Here is an 18,163-nt window from a genome sequence, read left to right as displayed (position 1 = left end):
GGGTTTGATCATCAGCACCACATAAAAATAAAATAAAGGTATTGTGTCCACCTACAACTAAAAAACAAATGTTAATAAACAAACAAGGGAGTGAAAGAAAGATCAGTAGAGGAATGAGAGAAGGGGAGTGGAATGGGAATTGAAATCAAATTCCTTGGATGTATAATTTTGTCGAAAGGAACCCAAATACTTTGTGTGATTATAAGGCTCTGATTAAAAAAACAAGGGAACTGCAATAAAAATTGTGGGCTCTTAAAAAGCTAAGTTCTAGTCATCTAAAACACTATAATAAATACTTTGAACATGATTTTTAATAAAATGCATCTTAATTAATACTATCACAATTGAAGAGTTCCAAGTAACTGAAAGCATCCCAGGTTCCTGCCAATGTCGGGGGCTAAGTGCACAGACTCTATGGACACACTGAAATGCACGATCCACACTAGCAATAAAGATCTCTGCATGAACACAGAGTAATGAAAAAAAAATCAAACTAGCTCATGTAAACAGGCTAGCTGTAGTTAAAAGAAAAAAGAAAAAACCTTCTTGGTTACACAGGAAATATAAAGCAGTTTACTAAAAAGGAACACAGACAAAATTGTCGAAAAATATAAAAGATAAAGCAAACAACTTCACAATATTCCTACTACCAAAGTCCATATTCCTGAAAATTATAATACATTTACAAAGGAAAGTAAAACTGATTATGGTAAATCTAATTAAAATGTCTTCTGGATTATTATTTTGAATTTTTAAAGCTTAACTAACATAAATGTCAGTAATTTTTTAACTTTGAATTTGAAGGTTTTTTCCCCCAAATAAACTAAATTAAATGGACTATAACAGATAACAGCAGTCTGTAATTTTCTTAATTTTTACAGCCAAATATTTTCGTGAATACCTACATATTGTTAAACTAAAATGAAAACAAAATGCCAATTTACATCATGATGAGTAAATCTGTTTTCACATCTGCTGCCATCTTTTTTACTTACAAAAATAATCCCCTGGCATTTTCATTTTTCATATAGAAAGGACTAGAATGGATAGCTGAAAAGCAGCCAACCAACAAATAGAGCCCTGGCTACAGCCCAGCCCCACTTAGGTTCTATGGGAGGAATGAGTTCCAAGTCACCTCTTCCTAGTTCTGATGATAAGCAGAAGGGCCTGACCTTCAGTCAACAGATGGGCAGGGTAGAGACACAGAGAGCATGTCCATACTGTCCACACAGGCCAAGGGCAGGGCACAGCACAGCCTCAGAGGAACAAAGCTAACTGAAGGACCAGCATTATCAATTCTAATGTGCTTAGAACTATGCAAAGTGGTTGTGGGCTATTCAACAATTTCCAGCATACACACCATCCCACTGTGGTGAGAAGCTCTCACAAAGGGGCCTGGCCCAGAATGAGAGCATGCCAGGACTGTGAGTGAAACTGCAGCAGGAAGGGAGGAATCATCAAAGGAACCAGGGACTGAGAAGAGAATACAGATGTCTGCATCATAAATAGCCAGCAAAAAAAAATATTTTCATTTCCTTATTACAATGGCACAGCTTCGCTTAATCAAAAAATAGTAAACAGATACCACAAAACATCTACCAAGTGACCAGTCCAAAACTAGGTACTATCAAGTTAATATAAAAACACAATATCTAGTCCCTGAACTAGTAGTTCACACTTTATCATAAAGGCAAAACTAATGTGAAATAACCAAACAATGAAAAGTAAAAGTGCATGACTGCTTGGGTTTGAACCATTCTCAAGGAATGGTGCCAGCAACAGAAAAGCATTCCGCGTGCAGAGTGGGAGAATTGAGTTCTCGGACTGTCTGGACTAGTAAGGGGAATGGAGAAGGAAGAAGAGATTAATTTGTGGCAGTTGATGGGTCATTTAACCTTTCTTATTCACAGCACACCATGAGACACATTATCCCCACTCTAAAAACAAGGAAACTGAAGTTCATACCTTACGAAAGCTACTTGGCTATTGTTGCCTCAATATGTTCATCTGCAAAATAAACGGACTGATACATATCAGTGGTTTTTGAACCAGCACCAGAAAACCCTAGCGTTTTCTGGCAATGATCCTTGAAGTAAGCAGAACTCCAAGCCAAATGTACCAAACCCTCTGGTCAAGACCCAATACTCGTTTCCCTGCACGATGTTTTGCCATAACTCTAGCACTGACAACAGAATCTAGTATATAATCAATACATAGTATACATATGTAATACAATACATATGTAATACAATAGTATGTAATCAATACACACTTTAGAATGAAACAAATGGCACATCACAAATGACCGCTGATTCTCATCTACGGTGCCTCATTTCTTTAGACATCTAGTAATGCTTTTATGGTTAGCTCCTACTTCAGAGCTCTTCATCAGTGGGTTGAAGATGACACTCTTCCAAAAGAGTTTGCATTTATATCTGCCAACACCCCTGGGTGCTTCCAACTCAGAAGCATTGTGATTAGTGTAGTGAACATTTATAATTTTAGGTTGCCTAAGAATCCATTTTAAATAGAATCTGCACTTTCTCACACCAGAAGCAGGCTGTCACCTTTGACAAGCTTCCATTTCTATACCTCCTCCTAGCTCCTCAGTGAGGTCAATCCAGAAATCTGCTTTATACAACTTCCTCCTGGTGACCACCTCCCTGTGGGACAGCTAGACAGTCTACTTAATGGGCCCCACTGGCCCTCATGAACTGTATAAATATGCTGCAGTGACTACCTCTCAGTCATAGTGTGACCTCCTCATACTTATGCCCACCTCATACTTCAAACCCACCAATTAAAATTCCCTCCCTTCAGGAAATCTGACTGGATAATGCCCTGGACCCAATAAAGTTGTTGGCCCCCAGGTTGGCTGGGGTGTGTGTGTCTGTCTGCCTCTCTCCATGTGCTCTCTGACTTCTAGTCTTTGCCCCGGAGGCCTGCCGAATATCAGCCTCCACCTTCCAAACTGTAATAAAATATTTTCATCTTGTGTCTCTCCTGATCATTATAGAGGTGCTCTCCACCACACTGATCCTAAACTAAAACAACTGTATTCAGAGCTTGGGATTTTCTAGACCACAACGGCAGCATAAATTCAAATCCCAAACCCAAAAGTTTCAAAAGAGACGTCTTTTAAGCAAAAAGAGAGTTTTAAGCTAAGAAGCAGCCTACTCCCTTTGGCTTTCTGCTCTGCAGCCTTGCCTCTGCGGGGCCTCACTGAAACCCAATCCTGGCTCTCAGGGTTCAGGTCCACACTGGTTCAGACCTTCTCTCTGCCTCACTCCCCTCTTTTCTCAGGAACACTTGATCTTCTTTCTCTTTTTCTCCACCTCTGGATTTTTCTCACTTTCTTGTAATAAAGATTTTAAAACAATGCTTGTTTTATCTTTTCCAGTATTTCTAACTGTTTATAGCAAGAAGTTTTCCAGATTATTTTGCTAGCTTCATTCCCAGGAGGAGTCTACTTTTCAACCTACAAGCTAGTTTGAAAACCATCCCCTGAGATAACAAGCACCAACTGAAACCAGTTAAGCAGTCAAAGAAGTCAACAGGAGAGTGAGTCCAGAACAGGGTGAAAGGAGGGGACCCAGAAACGCAAGAAAAGATCTGTAGATCAAAAGACAAAAGGCAGAAGTTTGTTTCCTAATGATAAAGAGACTAGTCTACACTACAGAAAATGTTCTGAAGAATGGCTGGTAAGTACATGAATATGATTACTTTTACTGGCAGGTTCACCAATAAAGGAGATAGTTTAAGAACACAGAACTGGAACCAGAAATGTAATTCCGTGGGGGTAGAGTATGTGCTTAACATACTCTACCCAGGGTAGAATCCCCAGCACAGTACCGTGTTAAAAAAATTATTATTAATTTTTAAATGTAGGGCTGGGGATGTGGCTCAAGTGGTAGCGCGCTTGCCTGGCATGCGTGCGGCCCGGGTTCGATCCTCAGCACCACATACAAACAAAGATGTTGTGTCCGCCAAAAACTGAAAAATAAATATTAAAATTCTCTCTCTCTCTCTAAAAAAAAATTTTTTTAAATGTAGTATTATCACTTTCATATGTAAATCACCAGAAATATGCACAAGTACAAACATCTAAGTTAAATCAAATACAAGCAAAAGAGAACACACAGGAAACCTCACACACAGGAAATGAGATGAATGAAGTAGAGATTCAATATCTAGAAACAAATATCACTTGTGCTATGCTACTGTAAAGTCATCAAAAATTAAGTGTCCTGGAAAATTCTGTTGACTCATGACCACCATGTGCCCCAGGGAGATGCATAATGTAACCTGAGAAAATTGACTAGAGAATTTCAATATTGTAGCTGTTCTTCCCAGAAAATACTAACCTCTAACCAAAAAGAGCAGACACTGAGAAGCAAGGAAAAGGAAAATGACCCAAATCTTCCCTTACGCCACCCTTCAACTAAGGGCTATGATCATAGCTGGAAGTAATAAGCATGAGTTTGGGGTTCAGGCAATAACTTATAGCATCCAGGTTCTAAAAGGGGATTAATATTCATCGTTCAAAAATTTAGCTTTTAGAAGAACTGTTTCTTTTATAAGTTCTGTTTCCTTAAAGTTTGTGTACCATGATCTTAAGATCTTAAATAAAATAGTATTTGTGTACCTAAATTTGGAGTTACTCAGCTTGGCCCAGGACTAAATAAGAAAGAAACATTAATGGGAGTTGGTGGGGAAAAGTTACAGAATAAGCATTAACTCAAAATAAATGCTTAGTGAATAATTATATGTACTCTTGCTTAAATCAACCTAGTAGAAATTATTTATAAAAATTTAAAGCACTTTATTAAAAAAGTCAAAACAAAAGAAACATTATAATAATTCCTAAAAAGAAAAAAGAGTTAAGGAAAAGAAGACAGCAAAAGTATCAACACTAAGCAGGGCATAGTGGCCTATGCCTATAATCCCAGCAGATCAGGAGGCTGAGGCAGAATGATCACGAGTTCAAAACCAGCCTCAGCAACTTTGCAAGGCCCTAAACAACCTAGTAAAACAACCCCATCTCAAAATAAAATATTGAAAGGACTGGGATGTGGCTCAGTGATTAAGCACCCCTGGGTTCAATCCCTAGTAACAACAACAACAACAACAAAAATCAACACTAAGCATAAAAAACCTTGGCTTTAAGTGTGCTTGCTATCAGGGAAAAGAAGCAAGATGACTTACATAAACTTTACTACCAGAAATAAGGAAAGTGCTTAGTTATGCAGGAAAGACAAAATTTTTTCTAGTATTGAACTTTTTTAAAATTTCACCAATGAATAACTACAAAAGGGCCATAAAATGGTACAAGAGATAATGACTAAACCATCTCACACAAGTACAGGAATGGAATTACAACTGCTTTCTACAACAAACTGAAATAAAAACTAACATTAATGGGTAACTTGATGAAAGCAGGGTTTTGAGGACTAGAATAATGAGCTCCAAAATATGCTATGGACAGAACAAGAGAACACACCCTTCCCCCTGTCTTCCGCAAAAGCCACACTGGATCAGACTAGCTAATAAGCAAGATAAAGACCCTAAGACTCAGCAAGCATTTTCCGGCCTCCCTGTAACCTGTGAAGTATTGCCACCTGTCCCTATCATCTCTTCAGGCTGATGGAAAGATAAAAACCAGAAGAGGAAGAATAATCTCACTATTCAGGACCGTTCAGTATAGTGAAATTAAAGCACTAATTTCAACTTAGGAGCCCAAAGTCTGAATTATATCTCCAATACCAGTAAAATGCATGGAAAACAAATGGTATGTTGCTTCTTTCTCCTGCCTTCAGGAACAATCTTCTCAGAATAAACCTAGCATTCAGCAGCTCAACCTGGAGAACGACAATCCATTCCCTGGTCACCTGCCCAAAGAATTGGGAGCATGAAGTCTAGTGATTATTTTTCTTCAGATTCAACATAAAATAACTGTTATTCATATCCTTTTAAATTACATATTTAAAAAAATAAAGACCAATTAAACATATTAATCCATCCATCTGCCTGCCTGCTCATTCACTATATAAACATCTGAATGCCTAACATCCTAGGCACTGTGCTAACGTTAAGGTATAGAAACTATGAATAAAACTCAGCCTTGACTTTCTAATTCAAATGATACATGACTACATTTCTCTCTTGCAAGTTAAACAGTTAACAGTACACCTAAGATAAGAGTACAGCTTTCAAATAGCATTAGAATGTAAGACTGTCTTCTGCAAACCTGAATCTGGCTTAGAGTCTCAAACACAAAGCCCTCTCTACAATTAATCAGCCAACTGGTGAGACCAGCCAGGTGTTCAGCTCTGTCCCCACAGCCAACAGTTTTACAGCTACAGAGACACCAGAGCAGGTCTTGTTTAGGGCGGAAATCAAATTGTGCAGGGAATCCTCCTGAGCAGTGTTTTCCTTTTGTGAAGCAGTTTTTAATTTCAATGAAGAATTCTATAAGATACCAATCTTCGAAAGAAAAATAAAATCTATGTTCAAAAAACCACTTCTTAACTAAGAAAACAGATGGCTGGTAAAGAAAAACAAAGAGAAGTTCACTTTAAATAGTGAGGAAATAATAAATGACCAGTTGAAAATAAAAAAAATTTAAAACAATAAAAAGATAAAATGACATTAAGAACATAGTATCATGCACTCATCATGGCTCAATTATTCATTTGACACAATGTATATGATTTCCTTTCTTTAAATGTATTCAATATTACTTTGGTCTTGCTACCACAGTGTGATCATGTTATACTAAGGTTCTAATTAAAATTCACACTGAGGCCAAACTCTCAACAATAAACACTCATGTTGATAAATAAAAGGAAACCGAATATGTGAGAAATATTCAATTTTCTTGCTTACCAAATTGTCAATTCTGGCTCCCCAGTTACTAAGAAAGTCAGACTTCCACACAGGCCATGATGCATCCTCATAGCCAGCCAGAGGGTTAAAACCTCATAGTTAGCCTGTTCATAATGAAGCCTCACCTCATTTATTAAGGTTTTTTTGAAATAACAGCACTCTGGTTTAGGAATGACTTTCCAGGCAGGCAGAGAAGTTCGCATGCTAGATCCCAAGCCAAATGAGTGTCCAGTGTCCACAGCTGTCGGCTGCTCTGAGGACTTCTGGGAAGAGAATGAATGGGTCTGCTGTCTATCTCAGGAAGAGACATGAGAACCTATATCGGGGGAGGAGGAGAAGACAGGCCAAGACACTTTCCCAATAAGTGGGAAAAAAGAGTAATGTCAAAATACTGGCCTGGAGGAGGAGATTTCTTTAATATAATTATCTAAAGTAAAACATCAATTTTTGTATGACTTAGCCATGTGTTAAAGACTTTTCTCATGAATTTATATCATACTGATATAAATTTAACTTAAAAAGTATCTTCTAAACACATTAGTACCAAACCTGATAGTACCATCTTCCCATGACATTACAATCAGAATACAGTGGTGAAAGGAAAACAACGCACCTGCTTTCCACCATACCTGAGCCACAATCAGGATAACTACTAACACAGTTTACATGTATATTTTTTTTCATATTTTTTAAGCTGTAGATGGCCACAGTATCTTTATTTTATTTATTTATTTTTATATGGTGCTGAGGATTGAACCCTGTACCTTGTAGCTGCCAGACAAGTGCTTTACCACTGAGCCACAACCCAGCCCCCTCCATGTACATTTAACAGTGTGTTTTTAAAGTTTAAACTAGATGATAGATAAAAGCAAAAAAATATGACTGAAATTCTGAACAAAAATTCCACATTTTGTCAAAAACTATGGCCAAGTATTCCAGTTCCACAGGAAGGCTCTGTAAAGTAATGTTAATTTCACTCAGTCAATCTATACACAGAAGTTGTGATGTATGTCAACATCCTCACTCTCACCAGTATCACCATAGTGTCCTGCATTATAGGCTCCCCAGAAGAATACTTACTGAAATCTATTTTTAAAATAAAGTAATAAAATTTTATTGGTAAAATTATCAAGAAGAAAAATAGTTTAACAAGATGCAGTGGCACAAACTGTAATCACAGGTATTTGGGAGGCTGAGGCAACTTATAGAGATCCTGTCACAAATTTTTTTAAAAAAGGGTTAGAGATGTAGCTCAGCGGTACAGTATCCCTGGGTTCAGTTCCCAGTATAAGGGAGAAAAAAAACTCTCACAGCTTATCAGAGCAACAATTTTTCTAATCATGATATAAAAATATTCTCAAATTAGACAACAGGTGTTATCAACACACCCTGGATAACACTCTCAAATCATCAACAGTGCTAAGAAGAGAGGTGACACCAGCTTCTTGATGGGCCACACTCAAAGGTCACTGAAAGGTTTCTCACTGTGACAGTGAAGCCTGGTCACATTGGCAAATTTTAAATTTTAGATGATCACAGAGCTAGGAAAGTCACTGAGAACCTCACAGGCAAGCTAAGCACACCTGGAGTGATAAGCTCCAGATACTATGTACATCTCAAAGATCTACAAAAATGGCAGAACACTCTGTAACTGCCATGTCTGTTTCATTTCACTGTATTGACAATCTCAGCTACATCATGGATGAAGAAGATACAAGACAAAAAATCCAGGAGGGCGGGCTGGGATTGTGACTCAGCAGCAGGGCGCTCGCCTAGCATGTGCGAGCCCTGGGTTCGATCCCCAGCACCACATAAAAAATAAACAAAATAAGATAAACAAAACTAATAAAACTAAAAATCGATTTGATAAACATAAGCATAAAGATAATATTTTAGCTATAATAATAAAACATCTTTTGAGAAATGCTGGATCATCTTACATTTAAAGCATATTACTGAAAAATGTATTTTCTTCTATATTTCCCTTCTAAATTCTCCAAATGCACTATATCAATGACACAGTGCTAGATTTGTTCTTTCCTATATTGTTACCATAGCATACTATCCTACACTGTAGAGACAGAGCTACAGAGACAGCTTAAAGGAGCTATGGAAACAATGACCCTACTGTTCCCTAATACTTCATCTAAAACAAAGAACAAGACACGCATCAGATTTAAGATCCCCTAAAGGTGACACTCTGCATCTGTAATGATGTACTCAGCACAAGAGAAAAGAAGCCTATATCCATGTCTGACTTCTCCTGAGAGATCCAACACCCAGTAACGCCTGGCTCTGGTACAGCAGGCCAAAGTACCTAAGTGGAAAGAATTCCAGGGATTAGGCGATGGGCATTAATGGGCTGTCTCTTAAGAGAAGAAAACAGTTACCTCAAGTCAAGCTTGAGATAGCGCAGAAAGACCACAAAAATTACTCTTGCCACAAAAAGAAGAGAAATTTCTGGTACACACAGATACTGTTACAGGATGGAATATTTTTAGAGTATTTTAGTATTTTTAGTATTTTATCTCCATCACTGATCTCCACAGTTCAAGAATCATCCCAAAATGTCCTAGTATTAAGATCTGATATTTAAAGTGCAGAGTAACATACCACACAAAAGCCAAAAATTACATTCCAGGCCACCAAAGAGTCAGAGTAATCAAGTGATCAAGTCACACCTACGCACACAACCAATATGAGTGTTCCCAAGAGTTGGAAAAGAAACAGTAAGTGCTTTCCTTACCAATGTGGACAAGGCTAATCCCTGATTGTGGCTGTCCTAATATAAATAAACTTTCCCAATTAATCTATAGATGATGTTGCTCTAGTCTTTGGATATATGCAGGAGGATCATTTCAGCCCAGGAGTTCAAGGCCAGCCTGGGCAACTCAGAAAGATCCCATCCCAAAGAAAGAAAAAAAAAAAAAAAAACACTTTGGAAGGCCTCCAGAGAAGGAAGTGCTGCTTTGTACTCACTGCTTCCCAACTGTTCCAAATTAACAAATAGAGTGCTGAAGGAAAGGATTTTATGGCAAAAAGACACTGACTTGGGACCTCTATACTGACTTACTGTTACCTCTATAAATTATGAGCTCAAGAAGAGAGAACAATTGGTTCTAGCCATTAATTAGGGTCATGTTTACTCTTCCATTGTCAACTAAGAACATGTTGCTTTTGTTGCTTCATAAGGAAGGTATCCTTGGTTTATTACAATCATTACTTGTGCTTAGTAAGAGATAATGTGCTCCAATTTGGAAAGTATGTGTGAAGTACACACTTCTACATCTCATAGCAGAGGCCCACCCTCACTCAATACTTTCACATAATGACACTTCTTTGGAAGTCACAGGGTCTTCAATAACTTGATGGTTTTCTGTCCTCCATAACAGAACTACAAATAAAACCTTAATTTAACAGTTATTGCCTGTTAACTAGTATGAGCCACCCCCCCTTTTTTTTTGGTATCAGGGATTGAACCCAGGGGTACTTTACCACTGAGCTACATCCCTTACTCTCTGCCCTTTTTGGAGGCAAGGGAACCGGGGATTTATCTCAGGGGCCACATCCCCAGCCCTACTTTCTGTTTTATTTAGAGACAGGGTCTCACTGAGTTGCTTAGTGCCTCGCTGTTGCTGAGGCTGGCTTTGAACCCATGATCCTCCTGTTTTGACCTCCCAAATTGCAGGGATTACAGATGTGTGCCACTGAATTCAGCTAATATTAGCCCAAACTTATCTTTTTGCTTACTACAGGAATTTTTATAATGCATTTTATTGAACCCCACCGTCACAGGTTTGGTTGCTGAATTAAAGTATTTGCCATTAACATTGTGTAGATCTAGCTGGTTTCAGAAGAATCCCTGGGGACACAGAGGTGCAGTGGGTTATGGCAGGCATGAGAAGAGTTACAGAAAATCCTGGCTGCCATGATAAGGCTGATGGGCTGGCCATGCTTGGTGCTCAACTGGCAGATCAGTGCCAGGAGGATTTGAGTTGGTGAGACTCAGATTGCGGTCTGAAGGCAAGGAATAGCCACAGGCAAGGAATGGCCACTCTGAGGCTCAGCTCCTTCCTAGGCTCCCTCCCCTGGCCACTTCCTTCTATTGTCTACAGAACGGTCAAAGTCACCAGGGTTTACACAGCATTGGTCTCCCTCTCCAAAAATTAGTACCCCTTGCCACAGGAGGAAGGTGGTTAGTCCCAACTAGGAGGGGAACAAAAAAAAAATACAGCTGCAGCCAGGCATGGTGGTACATGCCTGTAATCCCAGTGGCTCAGGAGGCTGAGTGCAAAGATCCAGAGTTCAAAGCCAGCCTCAGCAATGGCAAGGTACTAAGCAACTCAGTGAAACCGTCTCTAGGCTCTAGGTGGGGCTGGGGATGTGGCTCAGTGGTCCAGGGTCCCTGAGTTCAATCCCTGGTATCCCTCCCCCAAAAATACAGCTGCAAATGTCCTGGGGCTCTTGTAGCCTGTGGTTCCAGAAAGTGAAAGAAGGGAAAGAAGTGTGCAAGCATTCCACAGCTCAGGGAACCAGGGATGGAGATTGATCTACTAAAGAATCAGAACACATTTTCCAGTAGGAAATGTCAGGTTCTAATGCAGCCTAAAACTTAACCTGGGCTTACTCTCTTTCAACTTCATTGAGCTCTAGCCCTCAGGTAGCTTATATTCTAATGGGGAGAACAACAAAAAGAAAGAAATAATAAATAGTCTAAGAGGAAGCAAAGACTTTAACACATCTGAGGATATGGGAAAAGACTAGAAAATGGAAGGGGTCACTTAGGAAAGGCTTTGGGAGACCACAGAAAGGAGCTTACTTTATTCTGAGTGCACTGACTAGTTTTCAGGATGGGCTGAATTGTTGCAGTTTTCCTCTCAGGCTCAGAACTGCTTCAGTATGGAGGAGATCAGGAGGAGAGTGAAAGCAGAAAGCACAGGCAGGAAGCTGTGGGAGCCAGTGCTGGCTGAACAAGACTCTTCCTAGAAAGAGGACAGAGAGAGCAGCCTGGAGGTATGTTTTGGAGTTAGAATCAACAGAACATGGATGAACTAGATGTGGGAGAGGAAAAGGCAGGATCACCACTTTGTAAAATGTGAATAATCAAGTAACACAGCAGTGGTCACACTCAGGCTCTGCCAGGGTTATATGCGCAGCCTCACCATTCACTGGCTGAAAGAGTAAGTCACTGAATCTCTGTGCGCTTCAGTTTCCTATGTTAGGGATTATAAATAATAGTATCTTCCTTGTAGATTTGCTGTGAGAATTTAATTCATGAGTATTCATAACATGTTTAAAACAGTGCCTGGTGCACACTAGGAGCTTCATAACCAATTATAACTATCGATTACCATCAACCTCATGATTCTATCGTTAGAACTAACTAGATAATTTTATGTTAATTCATGTAATACTTCTAAGGCAGTACCTGGCACACAACAAACTCAATATAATGCCATCTAGTGCTGTGAGTAATTCCCAGTTGGTGGTGGCAATGACTGAGCAGAAGAATGGGATGGGTTGGGGAAGCTGCCATGACAGATTTAGAGAGCCCTGGAATAGGTTCCACTTGGCATGCTAAGTCAGCAATGTCTAAATGACATTCAAGTGGCAGGGTCCATAAGTAGCTGGACACTTGAATCTGAACCTTCACAAGTTTGTGTTAGAGACTAAGAATCATCAACATAAAGATGAGTTAGCCTCAAAAAAAAAAAAAAAAGGTAAGCTATCAAAATACATTCTACTGTCAGGTATAACCAAAAATAACAAACAAAAAAATTAAATTAAAGTGGTAAGCTCAGCAAGGGAGAGGATGAAGATGCAGGAAAGGATCTAGCAATGAACCCAATGGAACCTCAACATCCCACATCAGGTAAAAGTGGAGGAACCAGCACATAAGTCTGAAAACAAAGAATCGAGAGGGAGGAGAAAACCAAGCAAGAGTGAAATCCTAACCCCTGCAGAGAGGCCAAGGCGGATGAAGACATCAGGTGTGGCTACCTGGAAGTTATCCATGACCTTGATGAGGCCATTTTAGCATCTTAATGTTCTTATTTCATCTAGACCCCTAGTTTTCATTTACAGCACTATCCATATAAAGAATATACATTCCAAGGGAGGGCTCACAGTTCAACTGAACCCATTCTGACCTTAAAGGAAAGAGACTCAGTCTCACGTTCCACTGATGCCCTGGGTAAGTCCCTCAACAACTAGGGCCTCTGTTTTCTCCACAGGGAAGATGACAAAGTTGGACCAGATTTCCAAAGACAGGTTATGAGTTTCACATGAGCCTAAGAATCATAACATAAAGATGAGTTAGCCTCAAAAAAAAAAAAAAAAAAATGTAAGCTATCAAAATACATTCTACTGTCTTATATAACCAAAAATAACAAACAAAAAATTAAAGTGGTAAGCTTTAAACACAATCCTATATGTGTTTTTTTCTGCCCTCCCTTATCAATGAGTCATGATACCACTTGAGAAAGTGGGATCAGCCTATGAACCTATAAATCCAACAATCAAAGTTCAAGCTTTCTGACAATATTTTTAACCTGTACTGATTGTTTTCTCGGCCATTTGGTTAAAAACGAGGATAAAACACGTAATGAGAACTATGCATCCACTATGGTCATGTTACATAAACTAAATCCTCACATTTGTTTTAGGTGAAACTCTAAACTTGGAAAGCAAGCAGTGGTTGAGCAGGGAGAATCTGGAAGCTGGCTGACTGACTTAAAGTTCCAGCTACACTATTTCCTACTTCCTGCCTTAGGAACATATCAGGCCTGGGATTCTGGGGTTGCACAGGGTTCCCCTAGGATCCTCTTCTCCTCCATCTCTATCCTCTCCCTCACTGAGTTCATCACTAAGCATATAAATACATATTGAACCATATGAGCTATTAATACCATTATCCTGTATTGAAAAAAAAGTTCCTAGCTATTAAATCAGATCATAGTCATGAGGGTGGAGAGGAAGAAGAAAGAAGATAATAAAAAAGAACCTGATGGTGAAAATGTTGGAGCCCACTAGTAACTCACACTCACAAATTCTACTTCTTGGTTCCTGAAATTCAGCTGCCACTGCACTAGCACCTTAAATTAAAATCTAGTCGGGGCTGGGACTGTAGCTCAGTGGTGAAGCGCTTGCCTTGCAGATGTGAGGCACTGGGTTCAATCCTCAGCACCACATAAATATAAATAAGTAAATAAAACAAAGGTATTGTGTCCATCTACAACTTAAAAAAACTACAACAAAAAAAATCTAGTGACAAGACTACCTCCCCTGCTGTGTTATTGGTGCACCCTGGTAGCAGGGTTAACTACAGACTCAGTGACAGCATATGATCAGCAACTATGTAATTAACCCTTTGGTAATTTATCCCTTACTCCTAAATCCACTACTAAATTTTTAATTTAGAAAAGAAAGTCACTAAAAATTTTTGTGCACATTCTTTCAAAGCCTCCAGCACACAGATGCCCCAATACATCCTTTCCACCACCTACCCTGCCCACCGTGTTCTTCTTGCACATCTCGACTCAACCAAAGCAGATCCTCCAGATTTCCAAATGCATAAGCTTTCTCAGCACAGATTCATTCTTAGTGCTTCCTAATTTTATTTTGTTTTGTTTTGAGATGGGTGTCACTCTGTTACCCAGGCTGTCCCCAAATGCCTGGGCTCAAGCAATCCTCCCACCTCAGCCTCCCAATAGCTGGAACTACAGGTACATGCCACTGTACCTAATGCTAACATTAAAATCCAACTTCATACAAACAAATAACCTCTGAGACAAATCCTATGTGTTTTTTCTGCCCTCCGTCATCAATGAGTCATGACACCACTTGAGAAAGCGGGATCAAAATAGCTACCCATCTGACAAGGTTATTAAACGTTTTCCTGATTGTCACATGATAAGCAACAATTGATGATGAGATTTAGCAGGACAGAAAACTACTTATATTAAATAAACTAATCAGAGAATATATTTACATTAGGCTGCTATATAAACTCTGAGACAAAGCAAGGAATCCCTGAAAGTCGCTACATTTAAGCACAATGAAGTCTGCAGCAGATCACTGCTAACCCAAGAACAATTTCATCAATGAAGGATCCAGAACTTCAGGAAGAAATGTTGAAAGCTTAAGGAAGGCTTTAAAAAGACAAATATTAAATCAATAGATGATGTGTATTAATTTTAGCTGCAAGAGTCCAGAGTGAAGTGTGGAAAGCACCCCAAGGACACTCAAACAAGAAGTGTTCCCATCATAGGCCCAGGCACCAGCTGGGCACTACTAGCAATGCAGTTTATGGAAGTGCAGTCCCTGCATCTGAAGGGCACCCAGCAACTGGAAGAAGCCGGACAAAACAGATAAACTTCAAAACAAAAGACAAATGCTGTAACCATGGCCAAAAAAACATCAGGGGCTGAGCTAAGAAAATCTTGGTGACATGTCTGGCCTTGGCAGAATAAAACCAATGTAGGGTCTGAAGAAAATGGTACAAGAACAAAGCAAAGACAAGAGCAAAGCAAAGACAGAAAACAACTTTAGAGAATGTAGTGACAAAAACTATACTGGCAAGAATATCCTAATTAGAAAGAATTTACCATAATCTAAGAGAAAGTTAAACAAGTGTTCTTAAAATATGTATAGACAGAGGTTCAGATCTGGGAGATATTTCAAGGGAGTAAAAATCAAATTATATTGCCCAGGTAAAGAAAAAGCATTAATGCTATGAATTAGAATTAACACATTTAATAGATAAAAATGCTTTATATTTGACACTTGTTATTTAACTTTACAAATAATTTGTTTTTTCAAAACAATCAGCCATTTTGTTTTGCTTTTTTTCCTACATCTAGGTCTATAAGCAATAGAATGGGCTTCAAGAACAAACACAGGAAGAAAAAAAACGGGCTGAAGATGTGGCTCAGTGACAGAGTACTCATCTAGTATGTGTGTTTAATACCCATCAGCACAAAAATAAATAAATATCAGGTAAAGACCAGAACAGAAACATCAGAACAGAAGTGGCGACTAGTACAACTTGGAATATGTTAGGCCTTACTGGTTGAGCATCCCTAATCTGAAAATCCAAAATTACTGTTTTCAGATTAGGGATGCTCAGCCAGTAGAGCTCTCCACCACAGAGCTGGACAGCCGCCTGGTCCTCACACTGCCTGACCGGACCTTTCTGTGCTTCTTCATTCCCTATAAAGTGCAAATATTGGGAAGATTAAATAAACATATGCAAAGTACTTAATTAACTGCCTGTCAAATAGTAAGACTGTTCAATGTATGTTAGATATCTGGGTGCCACACCTGTAATTCCAGTGGCTCAGGAGGCTGAGGCAGGAGAATCACAAGTTCAAAGCCAGCCTCAGCAATTTAGCGAGGACCTAAGCCAATCAGCAAAACCCTATCTCTAAATAAAATATAAAAAAGGGCTGGGGGTGTTGCTCAGTGGTTAAGCACCCCTGGGTTCAATCCCTGGTATCAAAAAAATAAAAAATAAATATTGGTGGGCTGGGGTTGTGGCTCAGTGGTAGAGAGTTTGCCTTACAGGTAATGAGGCACTGGGTTTGATTCTCAGCACCATATATAAATCAATAAATAAAATAAAGGTCTACTGACAATTAAAAAAAATGCTGGATGTTGTATTATAATTTTCCTTTTTTCAGATACAATACCTTTATTTAATTTATTTATTTATTATTACGTGGTGCTGAGAATCAAACCCAGTGCCTCACATGTGCTAGGCAAGCACTTTACCACTGAGCCACAATCCCAACCCCTTACAATTTTATTTATATTAAAAGGATATGGAACAAAACTATCATTCACTCTTGATTCCATTTGAAAATTAGGGATTAAGAATAATGGGGATGGGACTGGGGTTGCAGCTCAATGGCAGAGCACCTGCCTCACACATGTAAGGCACTGGGTTCGATTATCAGCACTACATAAAAATAAATAAACAAAATAAAGATATTTTTAAAAAAGCAAAAATCATCTCTGATTAAAACTATAATTTATCAAAATACAAAGTTCAGGGCTGGGGTTGTTGCTCAGTGGTAGAGCATTTGCCTCACACGTGTGAGGCCCTGGGTTCGATCCTCAGCACCGCATGAAAATAAAGAAAGAAAACAAAGATATTATATCCATCTACAACTAAAAAAAAAAAAAAAATACAAAGCGTAGTGCTGAATGGCCTTAGTTTGTTAGTGAACCATGGAAGGAGAAGAAAGGCTAAGAAAGAACTAAGGATTTCTATACTATTAAGGGCCCACCAAGCATCTAACACAAGTCACAACCTCCCATTGAGACAAGTAAAATCCCCATTTTACAAGTGCTTAAACCAAGGCTCAAAGAACTTAAATAAGCTTCTCAAAACTTACCAGACTAGCCAGGATGATGGCACACACCTGAAAATTCCAACAGCTTAGGAGGCTGAGGCAGGACGATCTCAAGTTCAAGGCTAGCCTCAACAACTTAAGAGAATCCCTAAGCAACACCCCCCTCCCCAAAAAGGCTATAAGTGACAGAACTAAGATTTGGTCTCTCATTCCAAGACCACTGATACTTTATCCACCAAGCTATGTTGTCAAGAATAACAAGAGTGGGGCTGGGGTTGTAGCTCAATGGTAGAGTGCTTGCCTCATCCATGTGAGGCACTGGGTTCCATCCTCGCACCACATAAAAATAAAGATATTTTTTCCATCTACAACTAAAACAATATTAAAAAAAAAAAAAAAAAGATTTGTAACAAGAGTAATAGGCACAGTGGCGCAGACCTGTAATAATCCCAGCGGCTCAGGAGGCTGAGATAGGAGGATCGCAAGTTCAAAGCCAGCCTCAGCAAAAAGTGAAGATGCTACTAAGCAACTCACTGAGAGACTCTGTCTCTAAATAAAATACAAAATAGGGCTGGGGATGTAGCTCATTGGTTGAGTGCCTCTGGGTTCAATCTCCAGTACCTCCTCCCCCGGCAAAAAATGATTAACGAGTAATTTCCACTCCACACTCCATTGCTCTGGAATAGGGAGGGAAAGTTGTGTAATTATTTGATAAGAACAAAACAAATGAAGGCCAACTCTGACTATTCTCAGACTCCAGAATTTCTAAGAAAATAACAAATAACTAAACTCAGATTTAATTTTAAATGATAGAGCCACAGATTTGGAAGCACCTTTGCAATACTCCAGTCATTCAGCAAGGTGACAAGCACTCTATAATTCTAGTCCTGGAGAAGGCAGTTTGGCAATATGCAGAAAGTGAC

At 39.1% G+C, this 18,163-nt stretch overlaps 1 protein-coding gene across 3 annotated transcripts in view; it reads right to left on the bottom strand.

Moving 5' to 3' along the window:
- Window positions 1–18,163, bottom strand: part of Tulp4 (TUB like protein 4) — a 221,600-nt gene that overhangs the window by 176,893 nt on the left and 26,544 nt on the right. Inside the window, exon 1 of one of the 3 annotated variants that reach the window (XM_046456590.2) lies at window positions 13,035–13,165. The exons of the other annotated variants lie outside the window; for them this stretch is intronic. The gene's annotated coding sequence lies outside the window, so the exon portion shown is untranslated. Of the gene's footprint in view, window positions 1–13,034; window positions 13,166–18,163 lie in introns of those variants that run through there. 3 annotated transcript variants of the gene reach the window in all.

Source organism: Marmota monax, unplaced genomic scaffold (assembly GCF_021218885.2).
Source record: "Marmota monax isolate L192 unplaced genomic scaffold, Marmota_monax_Labrador192_F-V1.1 WCK01_AAM20220418_F8-fsc00164, whole genome shotgun sequence".
NCBI classification, from domain to species: Eukaryota; Metazoa; Chordata; class Mammalia; order Rodentia; family Sciuridae; genus Marmota; species Marmota monax.
This window is presented reverse-complemented; position numbering and strand designations above follow the sequence as displayed.